Source organism: Corvus hawaiiensis, chromosome 4, assembly GCF_020740725.1.
Source record: "Corvus hawaiiensis isolate bCorHaw1 chromosome 4, bCorHaw1.pri.cur, whole genome shotgun sequence".
Lineage (NCBI taxonomy): Eukaryota > Metazoa > Chordata > Aves > Passeriformes > Corvidae > Corvus > Corvus hawaiiensis.
Window position 1 is genome coordinate 13175185 of NC_063216.1, and position 19428 is coordinate 13194612.

Sequence of the window (19428 nt, forward strand, 5' to 3'; positions counted from 1 at the left end):
AGAGTGGGCAGGTTCTGCACCACTGAATTGGTGTCTGTATGTGGCCTCCCCCCTTTAAACAGCTGTCACTCTTTCAATTTGGAATGGAGTCACTATTCCCCCCTTTATGTATATGGAAGAATGGCACTGAAACAGCACTTAATGAGTCATACCATGTAAACAGTAGTTGAAAAGCCTATTCATGCTGTATTTTACCACTGCATAGGAAAGCCAGGATTATTATTTTGATCCCAAAGTGATTAACACGTCCAAACATGCTGCAGGGAGTTAACAACTCTTCCTAACCACACATAGATCAAGCAGAGCAAAAGTGTGTCTTTACAGCTAATTGAAGGTTAGCTGAGCTCTTTTCTACTTTGGGCTTTCCTGCTTAATGCCACCGGCAAGATCTGCCATTCCCTTTGTTTCTTCTCCAGCGTTACTGCCCTCTGCTTGGGGATTCTGTTCTGCCCACATCTCTCTGGCTTCCTTCAATACCATCTTTCCATTATGTCTGTAAACTTCGAGTTCCCCTGCCAAAGAGAGCTGACAAAACAGATGTGTATATGTTGCAAGTGGGTTTTGGTACAAGAGAAATGTAGAGTAATAGTGGGAATCTGTGCAAATTGTCATGAGGAATTGCTGCTGTAACTAGGTTTGCAATTTGGGTTTGTTCAGACCATCTTCGTATACCTGTGTGGGTATTTCTTAGAGGTCTTTAAGACTCACAAAAACATGAGATGAAAAGTAAAGAAAACAAGCAAACACTGGTATCTGATTCTTTGTTCTGGTAGTTAATATGAAATGAAAGCAAGAGTGTGAGATAAGTTATTTTATGATGAAAAAAGTTGGTTTTTTAATGTAGATATTATGTTGATTAATGATATAATTCTGAAGTTTTTAGATAAGATGCAAACACTTGTCACAAAATTTGAGTACAGAGACTTGTAGCAAAGAATGCTGAAGAAACTTATTTCCTTAGCTGCAGCATCACAATGTTGGAGTCTGGGTGAGGAAGGGGGAGAGATTGTTAGAACATCTTTAAGACTTACGGAAGAAGAAGAATAAAAATATTTTAGTAGTTTGGTTCTCTGCACATTGAAAAGCAGTCCCATTCCATGTGCTGATTTTTGTAGAACGTATTTCCTTGTCCCTTCCATACTAAGCCTGTCACATTTTTGGGATCTCTTCTTCTGTCTACAGTAGGTCCTGGAAATTACTATTTCCAGCTGTTGCTTCTCATTGAGGTATTTGTTGGCTTGTTGCAGCTGGTCACTGTGTGGGTTTGGGTTTTTTGTTTTGGGTTGAGTTTGATATTTTTTTTCCCCCATCCTCTCTCCATATATTTATGCAGTTTTGCAGCATGTCTGGCACACAGATTTTGGATCCATGCTTTTCTTTTGTCCTCAACAGACAATATTTTTCCAAGTGTGAAAGAACACTTCTGGTACTTCAGATGCATGTATATAATTTGGTGCAGCCTTCTTGCATATACAAGGATTCCTGATTTCAAAGTTTGTCCTTAATCAAAGTCTGGCATGTCAGAATTTCTGGTTTCTCAAAGGTTTTTAGGCTTGCTGTCATGGTCTTGCAGAGGCACCATCAGAATCTTACCTGGCAATATCCCTGAAGGTATTTTCCAAGCCTTCATTAGAAATGGTATTAGTAACCACAGAATGGAGGTGCAGACATCTGTAGAGCATATTTATGCTTCCCACCAGTGGTACATGAAATGATGTTTGCCAGCTGGCCCTGGGAGAAGTGCTGATTTTCAGTATCAATGGATTTCCAGCCCTTCACTCTGTTCCTGTGTATTGTCCACATCTGTATTAGTGTATTCATCTTCTCCTTTTTGTCCTGTGTGAGTGGCCGAAGGTGCCGCATAAAATCTCAAACCCAGGTCATCTCTCACATAGGCTTGCAATCACATTTTTGAGAAATGCAGTTCCATTTCAGAACCCCTTTCACGGTGACTCTACCAATGAAATATAGTGCAACTTCAGCCCATCTGGAAGGGAGAAGGGCAGCATGAAAATAAACCTATGTGCAGGCATGACTTACTGTTATGTTTACGTTAATGAACTTGATTGAACTGGATCGATCTCAAGGGCACAGATTTTATTGTGCCAATTTGGCCGAGTGCTTTTTCTGGTGTACTTCGCGTGAGACTCATCACAATGATATTTTTAATATATTTCAATTTTTAGTCTTTAAATTACTCTGTATCTGTTTGTGGCTTTCATTCCACATTAAGGAAGAATCCTACAGAATAGTCAAAAATCGCTCATGTGAAAGGAGAGTATTTCTTTTCATCACTGTTAGAAGTAATTATTATAGTTGGCCACTTTAAGGCTTATCTAAAATCAATGTACTTTTCCTAGAGAAACATCATGTTTCTCTGCTTTGTGTTTTAAGCTGGAATGAGTTTTGTTTGGTTTTATTTTTTAATAGTTCAGTCAATGGAATTCCTCTTCTGTAAATTTTCTATTGATTTTTCTTTTACTATACATCATCTTATTGCCATGAACTGCAATAGAAGTTCCTAACTTAAAATAACTACATGTAGAGAAGTACCAGGAGAAAATAACTGCTGTTCATGTGCAGTCTTTTGTGGCGAGGAGTTGGGAATAGGATTTAATGTGGAGGTGCTCTGGGTTTGGTCAATATATTAAGATCCCCTAATAAAAAGACAAGTTTTCAGGAACCCAGGTCCCTGAGGCCCAAGGAGAAGTATGAAGCAACAAAGACTCACTCTTGGTGGAGGAGGATCAGATTAGGGAACAGCTGAACAAACTGGACATCTGTAAGACCATGGGGCCCAAGGGAGTGCTGTGGGAGCTGGCTGGTGTCATTGCAAGACAGCTCTCAATTTATCTCTGAAAGGTTCTCGTATTCAGGGTAGGTTTCTGAAGACTGTGATAAAGCAGATGTCTTCAAGAAGGGGAACTGTGGGCTGGTCAGCCTCACCTCAGGAGGTGAGGTACTGGAACAACTAATCCTGGAAACAATTTCCGGATGTGTAAAGGACAGGAAGATCATTAGAAGTTTTCATCCTGGTTTTATGAAGAGGAAATCATGCTTAGCCAACCTGACAGCTTTCTATAATGAGGTGACTAGTTTGGTGGATGAGAACAGTGCATTCTGCTTAGTTTGGCTTCAGTAAGGCTTTCAATGCTACTTCTAATAAACACGCCAAGGAAGTAAGGCTAGGATAAGTGGACAGTGAGGGGGATTGAGAATGGTTGGGCCCAGGCAGTTATGATGAGTGGCAGAAGTCCACCCGGAGACAAGTCGCTAGTGCTGTGCCTCAGGGGTCTGTACTGTGGCCAACACCAATTAACATCTTAATTAATGATCTGGATGGTGGGACAGTGCACACCCTCATCAAGTTCATAAATGATACAAAGCTGTGAGGAGTGGCTGATGTGCCAGATGCTTGTGCCACCACCCAGATGGACCTGGACATGCTAGAGAAATGGCAGAGAAGAACCTCTAGTCTCTCTGTGAGGGGAAATAAAAAATCCTGTAGCTGGGGAGGAGTGATCGCATTCACCAGTATGTACTTGAAAGCAGCTCTGCAGAGAAGGACCTTGCGATTCTGATGGTCACCAAGCTATTCTGATGGTCACCAAGCTAATCATGAGTCAGGAACACACAGTTGCAGTAGGAAGGCCAAAGCAGCTTGATCTGTGTTAGGAAGAGCATGGACAGCAGGTTGAGCCCTGGTGAGACCACATCTAGGGTCCTGGCGTTTCAAGTACAAAAGAAGCTTGGACATACTGGCATGAATCCAGTGAGGAGCCATGAAAATGACTAAGGCGCTGGAGTACCTTTCCTCTGGAGAGAGATTGAGAGTTGGGACTCTTCAGCCTAGAGAAGCTTTGGAGTTCAGGGGGCTCTGGTCTTATCAAAGTGTATAAATACCAGAGGTGTTTATTCAGGAGATGAAAATGAGGAAGCCAGGCTCTTCTTGGTAGTGTACTTGTCTTGGTAGTGCCCAGTGACACGCAAGAAGCACAAAATAAAATGCATGGAATTCCATCTAAACACAAGAAAAAGAAGTTTGTTCTTGTGAGAGCAGTCAAAAACCAAAGCAGGCTGCTCGGAGAGGTTGTGGAGAGAGTCAAAGCAAGACTTGACATGGTTGTGGGTAGCCAGGCCTAGGTGACCCTGCTTAAGTAGGGGATCTCGAAAGGTCCCTTCCAACTCAAAGATTCTGTGATATGCTCTTAAAAAGAAAACAGTAACTCCTGAATTGGTCCTTGTTTTGCGCTTCTCTTACAGTACACACAGATAGAGAGTGCAACTTGATCTGCTTGATAGCATTGTTCTGCATTTTAGATTGCCTTTGCCTTCCTCTGCCACATGTGCTGGCATTGCAGCACTCTGGATCAGAATTTTTATGTCACCTTCTAATGCCCCGTGGTACTTGCACTATTTTTCCAAGTATTTTTAACCAAGGCACTGACTGAGTCCAGATTTTGAGTTCAGGAATTGCAGAAGAGCTGCATAAAATGTGATCTTACCAAAGACGTAATTCTGTGGTATTTCAAGTGACTTAGAAGGAGTCAGTCTTGCTCCTAACAGGTAGTCAGGTACATGAGTTGAAATAGATTTCTTGGCGAGCTTGACAAGACATCTTTTTCTGAGGCAGGTAATGTCATCTTTGGTGTGTGGAGAATATATTTCTTAGGCAAAATAAATACCTTCAGAATAAAAGGCTGATTTGCTTTCCTACGTCAAAGCTGTGAGATGTAAAAGGGAACATTCTGTAACTTCTGTTTCTTTTCCTGCACTTACGATAAACTTAGCATAGTCCTGCTGCTGTGTGCTTTCTTATTAGAGGTGTGAAGGAAACAAAGAAAGAAGGTGAATTTGGTATTTGTGCATTTCTCCTATCATAAAGAGTAGTGGTTTTCTGGTTTGGTTAATGAACTATGCATCAATTTTGCTCTTTAGCAAAAGGTCACTTTGATCTCAGAACTATGCCAAGTGGCTTTAAGGAGATGTTAAATAGGAATGATAAATAAAGCAATTTAAAGTACATAAAGTACATTTGGGTCAAAATTCCTCATCACAAATATCTGTCATTTCACTACCTATGCAACCTTGTAACTGAAATCCAGTGGGAACACATTCCTGGCTAACCGAAACAAATCTGCTTTCTCTTAGCAGCATTTTGGTAACAGATGTAGTCCAGAGACTGAACTTTGAAGATTGTGTATTGGAATTAAGATGTTTCGCCTTAATTCAATAAATGTTAACAACAGTTAACTAATTGCACAAAAAACATGCCCCCAAATTGTGAGGAAATAAAGTTATTATTTACGGTTCTACATTTTTGTCATTTTCAACTTGGAGCATCTTGGCATTGTTCATATTTTGAAAGGGAAGGTGATTTTAGTTATTTGAAATCCAGTTCTTCTAAATCTTGATGTAGATGGTTAGAAAAAAGGCAACACATGTATTTGAAGTATTTTTGTATGTATTTGAAGAAATTTTTGTCAAATAGACTCAGGTGATAATTTTTCACGACAGCAGCATTTGAATAAACATTAAACAAACAGGTTGAAAATTCACGGTAACATTGCTCCAGGGTGATGTAAATTATATATCCATCACTTAAGCACTTACCCTTTTCTCATTGACCTTGATAGCAATTACAGATGCTGTATTTCTCTATAGCAATCTGAAGTCTGAACAATTTATTCACTATATGAGAGGCAAGGAGGCAAGACTCCTGCACGCACACAACTGTGAGATTTTAGAGCAAAACTTTCTGTGGTCATTGGAAATAAAACCAGTTTTCATTTATATTGAGCTCTTCCAAGTCTCATGAAAGAAAATGCCAAAGCTAAATTTGTACTTTTTTGTTTTGTCTTTTAACACCATGAGCATGAATCCTATTGAAGGCTCACAGTTTTACTTTATAGAGATTAGAGAGGCTTGGGGTTGGGGTTTTTTTTGGATTTCTTAAAGTCAGCATGTAGGAATACCTGTATTCTGTTGTGTGTCACATGAGAAAGGGGAAACAGGCACGCAGGTCACTGGTCTGAGTGGGCAGTGGGCAGAGTATTCCTACAGCAGGGAATATATACCCAGCCGCCCTGGGTATTTGATGGCTGCTTTTGGGCAGGTATGGGGGTAGCTCGGGAAATGTTTCCTTCATGTGGGATCATTCATGGTTAGATACTGTAAAGCAAAGGCAGGACCAACCAGGTTTCTGTGTTTTAACTATGTATCCAGTTTGTGTTGTTGAACATGCTTTTTTTATATACAGATGGCTTTAACATAATAAACTGATACCAGTGCCTCAAACCCAGTAATTAAACAGGTCACATAAATTGCTTTTTATTAAGCTAGACACTATCTTGCAGTACTATGTTTTCAATAATATTGATTCTCTCCTTTTCTATTGTCCTTTCACTTTTCACTATAACATGTTTGAAGTAACTTCCTTTGTTATGTGTTTTTCACACTAAAAATGTAATGTGAGGAAATGGTGACAGGTTTTACAGAGGACTCTTGAAACTAATTTTTGTGGAAGTATAGTGATGGATTGAGTGCCAGAGCAAGACTTCTCTTTACATCAGGTGAAAACAAGTCGAATTTAACTTTTCCTTTATGTGTTAAAATCAGAGCTACCCAGTGCAGTTTTCATGGCAGCAAGTTGAACCAGTAGTGGTTTTTTACAGTCTTTATTGTAGAAGTGGGAACTCAAAATGCATGAAGAGGACTTCTTTCCTTTTCTTTAGGGGCCTTTGTGCAGTTTATTCTTGAGAAATGTCCAGGCTTTTCCTTCCAAATGGTTTGCAGTCTGTAGGCACTTCTCTCACAGACCCTCAGGAGATTTTTGAGTATTCTAGCAAAAGGGTTTAAGGTAGTATTGGATATCTTTCACCAGCCTTTTGCATAGGTCAGGATTTTTCCTATAATTTGTTTCAACAATTCCTTTACACTTTATTTTTTAGTAAAAGCACAAATAAGAGAAATGAGAAATGAGCTGGGCCTTTTTATCCTGGAGAAGAAACAAATGAGAGGGGATCTTATGAATGCATAAAAGCATCTGAAGGGTGGGTATCAAGAGGATGGGACCAGATTCTCTTCAGTGGTGCCCAGAGAGGACAAGGGGCAGTGGGCATATAAACTGAAACATGAGATGTTGCATCTGAATATGAGCTGCCAACTCCCTCAAGGTTTTTCATTCAGATTTACACAGCTTGTGTAGCACGAGGAACCTAGAATGGATATCTGGTGATACCCTGGAGCCATTCTAGTTCCATCAACATTCTCATGGTTTATTCATGATATATAGATGTCTTTGTTTGTATCACATGGATATCAGAAAGGGATTTTTGCCATAACAAAGTGGTTTTGCCTGACAGATTTAACTATAATAGCTATTAACTTTAGGATTTTCTTTTGTGTTGACCTGCCTAGGAAATAACATTTATTTTCTTTAATTAAAAAGAAGTGAAATGTAAGCTAGCCCTTCCTAATTAACTTTGTGCTGGAGAATGACTGCAAGTGGCAATGAGAGATTCTTACAGACTTTCAGGAGGGTAAAAATGTATTCCACAACTCCTGTTCTGTATGGTATAGTATCCAAAAGAGATGAATTAGTCTGATGCATTTTAGTGGTTTACACTGAAAAGAGCTCATTATCCTGCAAATATTTCACTACTTTGTACAAAGTTAATACAGGGCATGTATTTTTTATGACTTATAATAGTACAAATATTTACAGAGGGTTTCATTCAGATGTAGTATCATTTTAGTATTAACTGTTAAGTTCTTCTTATGTAAGATCAATATTTAAGAATTTGATTTAGATATTTAATTTTACAAGATACATAGCTTTACCAAATACAAAAATATTCCTTCAGTATATATTTTTCACCTCTAAATTGACTACAAGTTCATTGCCCCTTGGAAGATAAAGTAATGTCTTTATTTGGGCTCACAGTACTTTCCACAGGTGAGACCTAAGTGCTTTTAGCCAAGTCAAGTGTCTTCTGTAAAGAAAACATTTTGGTTTAGAGCTTGAATTCAGTAAAATAAAAAAACTTTGAGCAAATACAGCAATCTTAAATGTTCACCCCACAAATTTAATTTGAGTAGTCTTCCATTATTTTTATTTAATATTATTTAAATATTGGTTGCATATTGCTTACATTTCCAGGAGTTTTGGGGCCCAGTTTAGACAGTGACCAGTATGTTCAGCAGCAGAGGAAGGAAGGTGTCTGTAGCAAATTGGTTTTGTGGCTGTCATGAGCAGATTGTCCAGGCCGCAGACATTGCCTTTTGTTCCACTCCATTGTCTGAGAACAACTCTGACTTCAGATCTGAAGGTTTGTCACCACAGATAAATCTTGTGGCAATAGCTTTTCATCTCCTATGTCAGGATTAAATTATAATACATATTATAATACATACCAGGCTGTTTCAAGTTCTGAGTTTTTATAGTTAGGACTGCTTTTCTTTTTAAGTAACTACTTTCAACATACCTTTATTTTAAAATACGTTAAACTTTGTATAATTTGCTTTGATCTTTAGAGAGACTTATGATTTTGTGCAACAACTGCTCATTAAATATTTAATCTCACTTGATAATGCACAACAAGAAGTTATTTTTAGTTTAAATATTCATTTAATGTCATAGTTACAGAACCCCAAATTTATTATTGCTTTGCAAGCATATTTTGCTTGTCTTATTTGTTTTGGGATTATTTTCCCTTCCATAACAGATGGGTATATTGGCTAGAAATTCTTTATTAAGTATACAAAAATTCATGGTAACATACAGTGCCAGGGTGATAGACAGTGTTTGGCAGGATGCTTCAGTCACACATAGGTTTCATTCTTGTTCCCAGATCTCACTGTTCCACTGGACGAGCCTAGGTGAGGTCTGCATGCTCTTGTCTTTCCTGCCATGGAACAGACTGTGACAAAGAGCCCTTAGGGCCAGGTGATTGTAGGGTGACAAGGAAAAGACCTCTTTGTGTTCAAACATTGCAGATGTGGACACTGATGGCAGTTTTTGCTGTTTGCTTGTGTTTCTTAGGCCCTGAATTAGGACTGGTCAGCACCATGCAAACGCCAGGAAGCTGTGCCTGGGTTTCACTGTGTTGGCGGGTATGTTCCATATCCCAGAAACCTGTCTCAGAGCCTCCTGTCCCCTTAGAGCAGGGGCGGTGTGACACCACCATTTCTGCCAGAAATGTGTATCCAACCCTTGCTGGAGGTGGCAGTCCTGGAGCAGTGTCACCTAGAGCTTGTCCCTAACCTGGGACTCAATGGCCCATCCAAGAGCTGATGTGTAGGCCTGCTTATATGCAGAATATTCTTGCTATAATGTTATAATTTGGCTCTGAAAAGAGTTAATTGCTTAGAAAGCTAGATGAGAATCTAAATTTTTTTTAAGTAATCTATTACAATTCAATTCAATGGATACAGAAAATAAAAAGGAGAGAAAGGTGCCTCTTGTTTTATTTGTAGAGAAAAAGGGCTCTGCAAATTCAAGCAGATACAAATTTGAGCTAGGTGGAGGAATTGGCTAACATTCACACACATGCCTACAGACTTTTTCATTGCATTATTTTCTTCTTTTGCCATGAAATTCATGTCTTACTGTGCCTTTTCTCTAATTATGCATCAGCTTTTGATGGAGTGGCCATGAAGTATTATCTTTTTTCTTCTTTTTTTTAATGCCTCATTTAACAAAACTATTTCTCATGCAGTGTATTACAAAATTTAATGTAATATAAAGTTTGTGTCTTTCTTGTGGTTCATTTCCCTTGTAAAGAAGACATAAAACATCTTTTTCACAAACTACATTTTTCTCAGAACTTTTAGTCATGTTCCTCTCCCAGTTGATTTTTTTTCCATGAATATCCCTTTCTAAAATTATATGCCTGAACAACAAACCAACAGATTTGATTATCATCATAGAATATGTGCAGAGGTTGTTTTCCAGACTCGCATATACCTTTTTGTTCTTCATTTTTAAACCAGATGAAGAAGATAAAATATTTTAATGTTAAACCAGAATAAAGCATACATAAATAAATTAAACTTCACTCTCATTTTGTTAAAAAAGAAAAGGTCAATGCGTCATAATCCTATAGCTCTGTAAATATCTTTTCTGTATTTTTCAATTAAAGATTTTTTGAGAAAGGCTTGGTCTGGTGATCAGCAAGTCAGATTTTGGAATCTGGCCACCCCAGATGCCTCCAACTGGATGTAGGCTTTCGCTGTGTCCTGACAGTCACGTAGGGAAGTTAGGGGAGTGATGAACTGCCATAGCAATAGCAAGCCTCAGGTTCCTGTTGCGTGGTTTTAGCCCTCTGAGAGTTTGGTGCCTCCCGGGACCATCCTAAAGCAGGTGCTCTCTCCGTAGGCAGAATGAGGTTGCCTTTGGAATGGCTGGCTACAGAAGGAGTTGGAATGACTGGCTTGGAATAGGTGCCTAAGTATAAAGGAGAATTTAAATGCCCAGCTTTTGGCTGATCCACATGATGAATCCTACTTTGATAATTTTTAGGTTCAGGCTCTCAGTTATGCTTCCACTTGGTTGTTTTAATAAGTTGTAAATCTCAGTAAAATTGCTTGTACTTACGTCATATAGTCCAAAATCAATATTCTCTCCTAGTTTTTCCTCTGTATTCTCATCTTTTTCCTGGTTTATCCTTAGTTGTTATCCTCAGCTGGAAGAATAGCAGCAATGCAAAATGCAGATTTTGCTTGTACTTGAAATCTACATATGTATGCTTATAAGATCAAGTAAATGTTTGGACATGTTTCACTCTTCAAGAGTGCCTGGTTTCCGTGGTGATGGAATTCATATTGGCTCAGTGGCATGTATTCAGTCTTGTAGACATCCCTTTTGTATTCCAAGCTGTACTGCCATCTATGACGGATGTTGGAGATACATCCATACTGTGGTGTGGCATTTGCACTGGCAGTCACTGGCTGGTAGAAAGGGTTTCTGGAAGTGGTCAGGTGGTCTGACTCCATTGTCAAGGGTATCATGCTGTTCTTACCCCAGGAGAAGACCAAAGCCGTTTCCAAAAGCAGGATGAGTGTTGTCTTGATTCATGAGTGATCCCATGGATAATGAAGTTGGTAGAAATGGTTCATACTGAACTGAGTAACTCAGGGGGCACTGTGACCCCTGAGGTCACAGGGTTCGGGCTGTTTGGGATTCCAGCTCAGTAACCAGGATATTGACAAGGGTTTAAAATACACCACACACCTGTTCACACTTGCCTGATTTTTATGGTGTGTTTCTGGAAGAGTTACAGTAACATCAAGAATTGTGAGAAGATGACAAGGTGGTTGAAATTTCCAGCTAGCCTTCTCTTACTCTGTTTTCTTTTGGACTCGTGCAATTGCTTGCTTTGAGGTCAGCTGTTTTAAAGTACTTACAGGAACAGATTTTTTGAGTTACAAAAGTCTTTTGTGGTGCCTCTAAATGTCAATAACTCAATTGCTTAGCATTAGATGACCAACATATACAGACATTCCTAGGCTAGCTAACTAGAACACAGAAATGGATTAGCTCTTGTGACTGCAGAACAAATAATGCAACATCCACACACTATTAATTACACGTTTCAGTGCAAGAAATTCGAAGAAATGTAGCTAATGGATTGCAAGACTGGTTGTTGGCTTAATAAACATATCAGGGATGTTGACACCTAGAGACCAGTGAACTGGTAAATTGAAGATGACCTGGTTTTGCTCAATCTCTGGTCATTTTCTCAGCCACATACACTTTACTGGGCTGCTGCTGCTGTTTGTAGGTTCTGTCTTTCTAGGACAGGTGCTGGGTTTAATTTGTTTGGCTTTTAGCAAGTCAAAAGAAAGACATGGTAAAGCCTTTTTGAAGCTGTTGATGGAATATGATTATAAGCTGTGATGTTGATCCTGTCACTTGTTGAGGGATTCTCTCTCCTATCTATTCTGTCATAGTGGCAGGCTCGAAGAACTTCAAGAATTCTTTTGCAGCCAATATAAATACTGAAAATATTAAAAAGTTAACAGTAGAGGGAATAGAATGTTCATCTAAGAAGGAAAGCTGTAAACTTACCATTTTTCCTTTCCTTTGCTTTTTCAGAAGTCTTTTCCAGTGTTTTTTTCCAGTGTGTTCCCTTGCTTCCTCCCCTGTCCTCACTCTCACATAACCTTCCCCTTCCTGAGGAGCTTTGTATTTTCTTTTTCAGAACATTCATAATAATTTCCTTGTCTCATTCCTGTCTCTTTGCTTACATTCTTTTCCTGCTCCAGAGACCTTTAAACTCATTCTCTTATCAAAATTAGCTCCCTATTATTGTTTTCCACTTCAGATGAACTGCAAGCCATTCATTGGGTCCATCAGCTGAAACCCACAGCCATGTGCTCATGCACAGCCAGTGGTGGCAAGTCTTGGGCTGGTGGAGGGAGTTAGCAAAATGCAAAAGCTGCAGCTTCTTTGTTGGAGGAGAAGGAATGTAAGAAAGGCCTCCTTTCTGTTCTTTGTTCACTCAGGTGCTGCAGACTTCATATTTTGACATCTTATTATCTCACCTGTGAAAAAGTTACCATGTACTGTTGTTACCTTGAAAGGCTAGGTAAACACGTGGAAAAGAATTCAGCAGTTACCAAACTACTGTATCCTGACAGAGACCTGAGCGAATACAAGAAAAGAATTTTCCTAGTTAAATAATAGAGATCTGTGACTCCTCTCTCAGAATATGTATTGCATAAACTCCTCTGATACTCAACCAGTAAAAAAGGGCAACGTGTGTGATAACGTCTACCCAGCTGTCGTCCTGCAAAGCATATCAGAAAGTAAGCCTTATACCAGCCTAACTCCTGGAAAAGCAGGAGCTGATTGAAAATAAAAATCTAAGGCACTGCATGTAATGGCAGAAGATCCATTAGAATCTGCTGAAGCATACATTTATAAATTTAATGTGAGTGAAATGGCAGACTCAGAGTGAAGTCACATATAGCAGGATGCATGTTCTTGTCATTAAGACTATACCTGCATTAAAATAGTAGATGGCAAAACCAAAGGGTATGTTTGTTATTCCTATCTTGCCAATATAATGTCAAAACTTCCTAAGGGGCCTGCCTCGACCTAAGCGTAAAGGAGGTAAGTGACACCAGCACTGGTTCCTTTACCCTTCAGTGTAGTCTTTTGAATGACCACATATTTTAGCCAAGGGTCCTTATCTTTAGCACTTATTTTGTGCTATTCTGAAAGCATTGTCCCTGGTGCTTAGGAAGTTCCAGCTAATTGCATTTTTTGGCACCTCTGTTTGGCTGTAATCTTTACTATAACTCTTGTGTGTGATTTACCTCCAGACATGGTGCACCTTCCTAGCAGTGCCTCCTGTCACTGCAGAGGAAATCTCTTATTGTAGTCAGTTAATGATGGTTTATGTCCATTTTTGCCTGCTTTTTAACTTTGTTCTGCACTAACTGAATGACTTCCGTTAGCATTTTTGAGAGTTTGGTTAAAGTAAGTTTCTTATCTGGGGCTTTAGAAAGAAGCTTCCAAGAGCTGCATTTTGATCAACCTAGGAAAGTAAGGAGAAGAAAAGTTCAGTAGGGCTTCATACAGCATTACAAGTCATGAGGTCTGAGGAGAAGAGTCCTTGTCTTAGGGAGAGACTGACTGCTTCCATTTTTGTTGTAATCTCTCTAAAAGAAGAAATTGCATCTAGATCCTGTGGACTGTGTAACTCTTATGAGTCCATTAGTATAAAGTTCACAGTGAGCAAAGAAATGAAACACAGTGGGAATTTTCAAAAGACAAAATGAGGTTACTGGTACCTCAGAGTGAATACCTGTAATAGTGCTGTCTTCAGTGAAGAGAACTCGTTGCGTGCATTAGCCTTCATAACTCTACTATTTCATGCTCTGATGAGTTTTTATCTTACATTAATGCTCCCACCAACTGAGAGAAAGGTGAACTCTGAAAAAGTGATGGGAAGGGACCACAGTGCTAATCTGCATCAGAGGTCTGGGTTTCTTCTGTAGGATTGCTCTGAGTGCTGGGCCGAGGTTGATGCCACCACAGTAGGAGCTGCAGGCTGTCTCCTATTCCTTACCATCCATGTTTCGCACGTAGTTTTAGGGAATGCTAAGGGTGCATAACATTGTAGTCACATGTTACCTACATTTAACTGCAGGGAAGAGCTGGCTGAAAGGCAACTGCGTAAGTCTTAGTCTCAGTGGAGAAGTTGTGACTATTTTATACCTCAAAGTAGAATTTCAATTCTCTTCATCAGATCTGCTATCTGATGTTTCTGGCTGCCATTAGTTACTCACAGGTCTTCTTTTGGGGAATCTGCACTGTGTTTGAAGAAGGCATGTTTGACATGAAATATCTTGTACAGCAGCAGGGTAAGGAGGGAATTACATAATAAAAAATTTGCATAAATAATATTACTTAATAATTAATTTCTCCTATTAGTAAATAAAGCACAGTTTTAAGAGCATGAGGCTCTTTTTGTTAGAGCTCATCTTCATTCTTAACATCCTGCAATATTTGTGTGCTTTGTCTGTCCAGGTCAGAGCTGGTTTTATAGGTTGCTGGAAAAGAAACCAGAACTACCTCTTTTTGGCATGGACTTTTAAATCTTTAAGAAGTGTCACGTATTTTGCCAAGCTCTTCCTTCCTGCCTACTTGTCCAGACAGACTGTGACTGAATGAAACCACCACAGCTGTAGAAAAAAACATTCTGATGACTAAATTAGTGCATGGTGTTCTTAAATAACTACCGAGCAGCTCCAAATCTGCCACACACCCCAAAGAAAAAGAAGTTCAAGATGGTGCCTGCCATGCCTGCCATTCTGTCTGCATCTGGTATCAGTATCCTGTCTGTACTCACCCAGTGCTGTCTGTCACCAGCTGCCATATCTGAGAGTCAGTCTCATGAGGTTGTTTGCTGGGTTTAATGCTCAATTCAGCCACTGAAGAGCCAGAATGGGAAATGAGAACAACATGGAGCTTGTTCACAACCTTGAAGCTTCTCATCTGTCTCTGGAATTGTGGCATTAGCCTGCCAGGTCTCCATTTTGGTGTTTCATTTCCCATCTTGCTGTGAATGCTCAGATCAGAATGCTATGACTAAGTATTTTTTCCCATCCCACCCTGCTGCCCTCTGTGTGGGACTATCCAGGCTGGTAGAATTACACTTGTTTTCATGTTTAGCTGTAATTATCTTAAATGAACATTTTGCTTAGTCTAAGACCAAGAACAATCAATTGCTGTCTCAGAAATGTCTCTGACAGTGAGACCTGGGCACTGGCTGCCATTTTTCTTTAAGGAGTTGCCAAGGAAAACTTGTGCCAGCCAGAGCTGTGAAGTGTATCTTCCTGCATCTTTCTTTTAAAATGTGCTCACAGTGATGCAAACTGCATCCCAAACTCAATATCGTTTGGAGACGACCTAAAACCGTAAGTTGTTGTCATACAAAGCCACAAAACTGCTGAGGTCTCCTGGTTGAGACTGGATAAAAATAAATGGTTTGGAAACACATCTCCACTTCATTTAGAGTGTCAGTGAAAGACAAGTCTCCTGCCTCAGATTGTTCTCCATTCAGCAACTTCCAATGGCTTTTTGGGTTATGATTTTGACATGACAATGTAGGGTCCTCAGAGAAAAGTCAGACATTCTCTCACACCTGGGGCCTGGATATTCTGTTTCTCTTTATGCTGTGGACTGTCTGCATGCTGTGTTTGTCATTCTCCCTCCTGTCTCACCTGCACTCTGCAGTCTTTCAACCATTGAACAGTCTGTGCAACTCAGAAATGGAGAGATTCCTGTACGTTGCACCTTTCCCCAGAGGTATCTGTCTGACCCAAATTGCAGTACTTGGGTGCAAAGCAAATAGGCATTTTTATCACTGCTAGCTGCAGCCCCCAGAAAAATGTAATATTCAACAATGAACAATGTGTTGTGAACAAATGAAGCAGACACCTCTATCATCATCAGCTGATTTTAGGAGCAAAGGTGGTTTTTATAACTGATAGTAAGTTGGTAACTCCTGCCAACAAATGCAGTGCATTTTAATTCCTATCAGAAATTAAAAGCTGAGTGTAAGACATCTTTGCTATTCTCAAAAACTCCATAAGCAAAAAGATTTTCCTCCATGCCCTGCTCCTAATATGCACTATACCTTGGTCTCTGTGGCCCTTCAACACCTGCCTAAGACTCTGTATGAAGTCTCTGCCTTGGCCAATCATGAAATAACTTTAGGTGGTTGCACACAGAAACTTAATGACAAAAAGCAAATGCAGGAGGCCTCCCTTCCTGTGCACTGTGGAGGTTGTAGCAGAGCTGTTTCACCAGAGTATTGTGTGCGCATCTGGGCACTGGCTGCCTGGCCACTGCTCTCCTGCTTTAAAGCATACATTCAGGCTGTTTTCTGGAGATCCTGTGGGAGGGAAAAGTGCTATGTGACAGACAGACATGGCCTTTCCAGTATAAGGGGAGATAAGGGGAATCAGAAAAGTCATTTAACATCAAACTTTGTTGTTGTGATGTCTGCTTCACAGTTCGTGATGTTGTAAATCATGAAGCAGAAAGAAAAAATCTGACAGCTGTATAAGAGATTGCATAGACTTAGTCTGGCCTGTGTTTTATTCTTTACACATGATTCTCTGCCACATTTGGGTGCTCCTGTTAAAGAGAATTTTAAAAAATTTTTTTTGCTGTGTCAGCACTGTCAGTTCAAAACCAAATCTAGCAGTAAATCAAGATGCTCTATATTTGAGTGCTCTGCTGTCTTAGAGCCAGGAAGACTTCTCTCTGTCACTTCACTTGGTCTTACAAAGAATATCCTGCTCTTTCTGGAGTGACCCCAGTCAAAGGGAGGAGCACTGTCTTTGTACAGGCTGACCAAAGACTGACTTTGGTCAGGACTCTTTGTTCTGTGTTCAAAAAATAGAGGTGCCCACTCACCTAAGCCCTGCTGATTAGCAGGTGATGGGAAAGGAGACATACCAAGCCAGTAACAAGCACAGCTGGATTTTATACCTGCTAGAAATAAAGTATTGTCAGATAAGTACAACACATGGAGCTGCTTTTTGTCTTGCTCTGAGCTCAGATATAGGTGGCGTGCAAGCGGATTTGCGTCACATGGCAGTGCTGGGTGTGGGCAGCAGTTTTGACCCAAGAAGGTGTGGATACAAAAATGCTGCTAGCAGGGATTTTCTTGCTATTTTCTAAGCCCATGAGAGACTTTTCTCTCTCACAGAAGAGGTAACAGAGTTATGTAAACAACCAAACACCTGCAGCCTTGTAAAGTCTTGTTTATAGTACAGTAGAAAAATATTTTGACAATGGATGTTTTAGGATTTTAGCCAATCACCCCCAAGGGGTGGCTGATCCTTTGTCTATAAAAGAGTTTGTAAAATAAATCAATCAATCAATCAATCTTGCTGCACAATTCCTGCCTGCTGGATCTTCTCTCCTCCTCCCTATGGCTGTGGACATGGTGAAATACCCTAGGGTTGCAGTAATAAGAAGGCTCTGGTAGTTGTTTCCCTAAGGAAAAGGAGATTGTGTGTGTATGTGTACATGTGCACAGGAGAGAGAGTGCCCATGCAGTGACTACATGCTTCAATAAGCCCTCTTCTCATAGCAAGAGGGAGGCCTGCCCCAGTGTCACTGGGGGCATTTCCCTTGGTGTTTTCTCTAGTACCTTAGAGATTTCTCTTACACGTGGTATTTTCCTCTGGGAGCATAACGGTCCAGTAAATAAAAGGACTGTATGTCTTGCCTGCACTGTGATGTTCTTGAAGAGACAGGTGTTGGGTTGCTGAGATGTGGCTTGAAGGAGATGATGATTGGAGTTGTGTGTGATGAGAACTCTTAAGAATGCACATAGGTAACTCCAGGTAAAAGCATCAGGTTCCAAGGTCACCTGAAAGGTCTTGGCAATTAGGCTAATCCTTTAACATGTCCTAAGGCCCAGTCCAAGAATTGGCCCAGGTGGCCCTGCAGGGGGTAGCAATTAATCTGTTCATAAGGTTGAACAAGTAGTAAGCTGCAGAGGGAAGAGCTGGATAAATCAGAGGCATTGGCTCAGTGTTACCAGGCTGCAAAATTCTGCAAAAGTAAGGAGAAAAGAGGTCTTTTCATGAGAAGTAATGAAAACTTCCCCAGGATAACATGTCTTGTTTTAGAGGGGAATCCCTTTGACCAGGGCTTAGGTGGAATAGCCATGGAGCTTAACTTTTGGATAACAGAACTGTTTTGAAAAGCTAAATATCCGTAAGACTTAAAAGGTGCAGAAAGAAAAAGCTAAGTCTTAGTATCTCTCTATGATGTTGTTTGCTTATCCAAACATGCACATCAAATAAAGCCCAAATATTGTAGTCTGACGACAGAAACTTGCAATGGCTGTCCTCTGTGAGAGCATTACTTTCCTTTCTTACCAGCATTATTTTAATTGATTAGACTGTGATTGTGAAGTTCAAAAGAAGACAGACACCTGCCTATTTTAAATGGCTCTTGGAATTGATGGACCAGCAACTGGTTAATCTAAATTTAAACTGAACTGAAAAATCCTTATTCATTATTAATAGGCATTGTTCAATCCTTACAGTCAGTATTAAAGTCAGTATTAGCTTTTATTCAATACTAAAAGGTAGCATTGCATTTTCTTGTGCTCTGAGCTTGCCCAGGAGAAGGGAAATGCTGCCAGCTCTAGCAAGCGTGTGACACCAAGGAGAACTGCACACTGAGGCCAGTGGATTTCATGTCATGGCACCTGGTGTAGCAGAATTAGAGTTAGTTAATAGTTCCTGTCACAAAGGAGGCTCAACTATCATTTAGTCCAAGTGATCCTTCTTTAATTACACTGAACAATTCTGTGGAAGCTGTGAAGCAAACCAAGGTGGGAAACACTTGCTATCCATTTTTTTATTTTTGAAGTGACATAAATATAGATCTGATACACGTTGTGAATGTGCAGTCCTGTAAAAATAGAAGAGTAAGTGTTAGCCTTATAATATTTCATTTTGATTTGGGAAGTTTGAAATATTAATGTTTCTAGGTTCCTTTAAGGTACCTATTTGAGAGTTCCTATCCATGTTAACAACCTCTCCATGCAGTACTGTCACTGGAAGCTGTTTTGCAAATGTTTCTAACCCATTTAATTCTAAATAGCACCCAATTTGTTAACAGAGAATTCTGTAGCTGTATAAACATACTATTTGTGGTGTGCAGCCTAATGCAATTAACCATATATTTTTAACTTCAGATAAAGACACGATATAAAAAGATTAAATAACAAATAATAATCTGAGAGTGAAATGAATGTAGATATTTGCTTGTCTTAGGCTGGAGCATTATGAAATAGAAGTTCAGAATGAAATGAGAAATTGTAATGTAACAGAAGTAGTATGTGATTAAGAGATATAAGACCAGGCAACTAAACTATCTGAATT

At 39.7% G+C, this 19428-nt stretch overlaps 1 long non-coding RNA gene across 1 annotated transcript in view; it reads left to right on the forward strand.

The window, feature by feature from the left end:
- Nucleotides 1-19428, forward strand: part of LOC125325045 — a 66597-nt gene that overhangs the window by 25402 nt on the left and 21767 nt on the right. Inside the window, exon 2 of the long non-coding RNA XR_007203188.1 lies at nucleotides 9044-9114. This is a non-coding gene — a long non-coding RNA (uncharacterized LOC125325045). The remainder of the gene's footprint in view (nucleotides 1-9043; nucleotides 9115-19428) is intronic.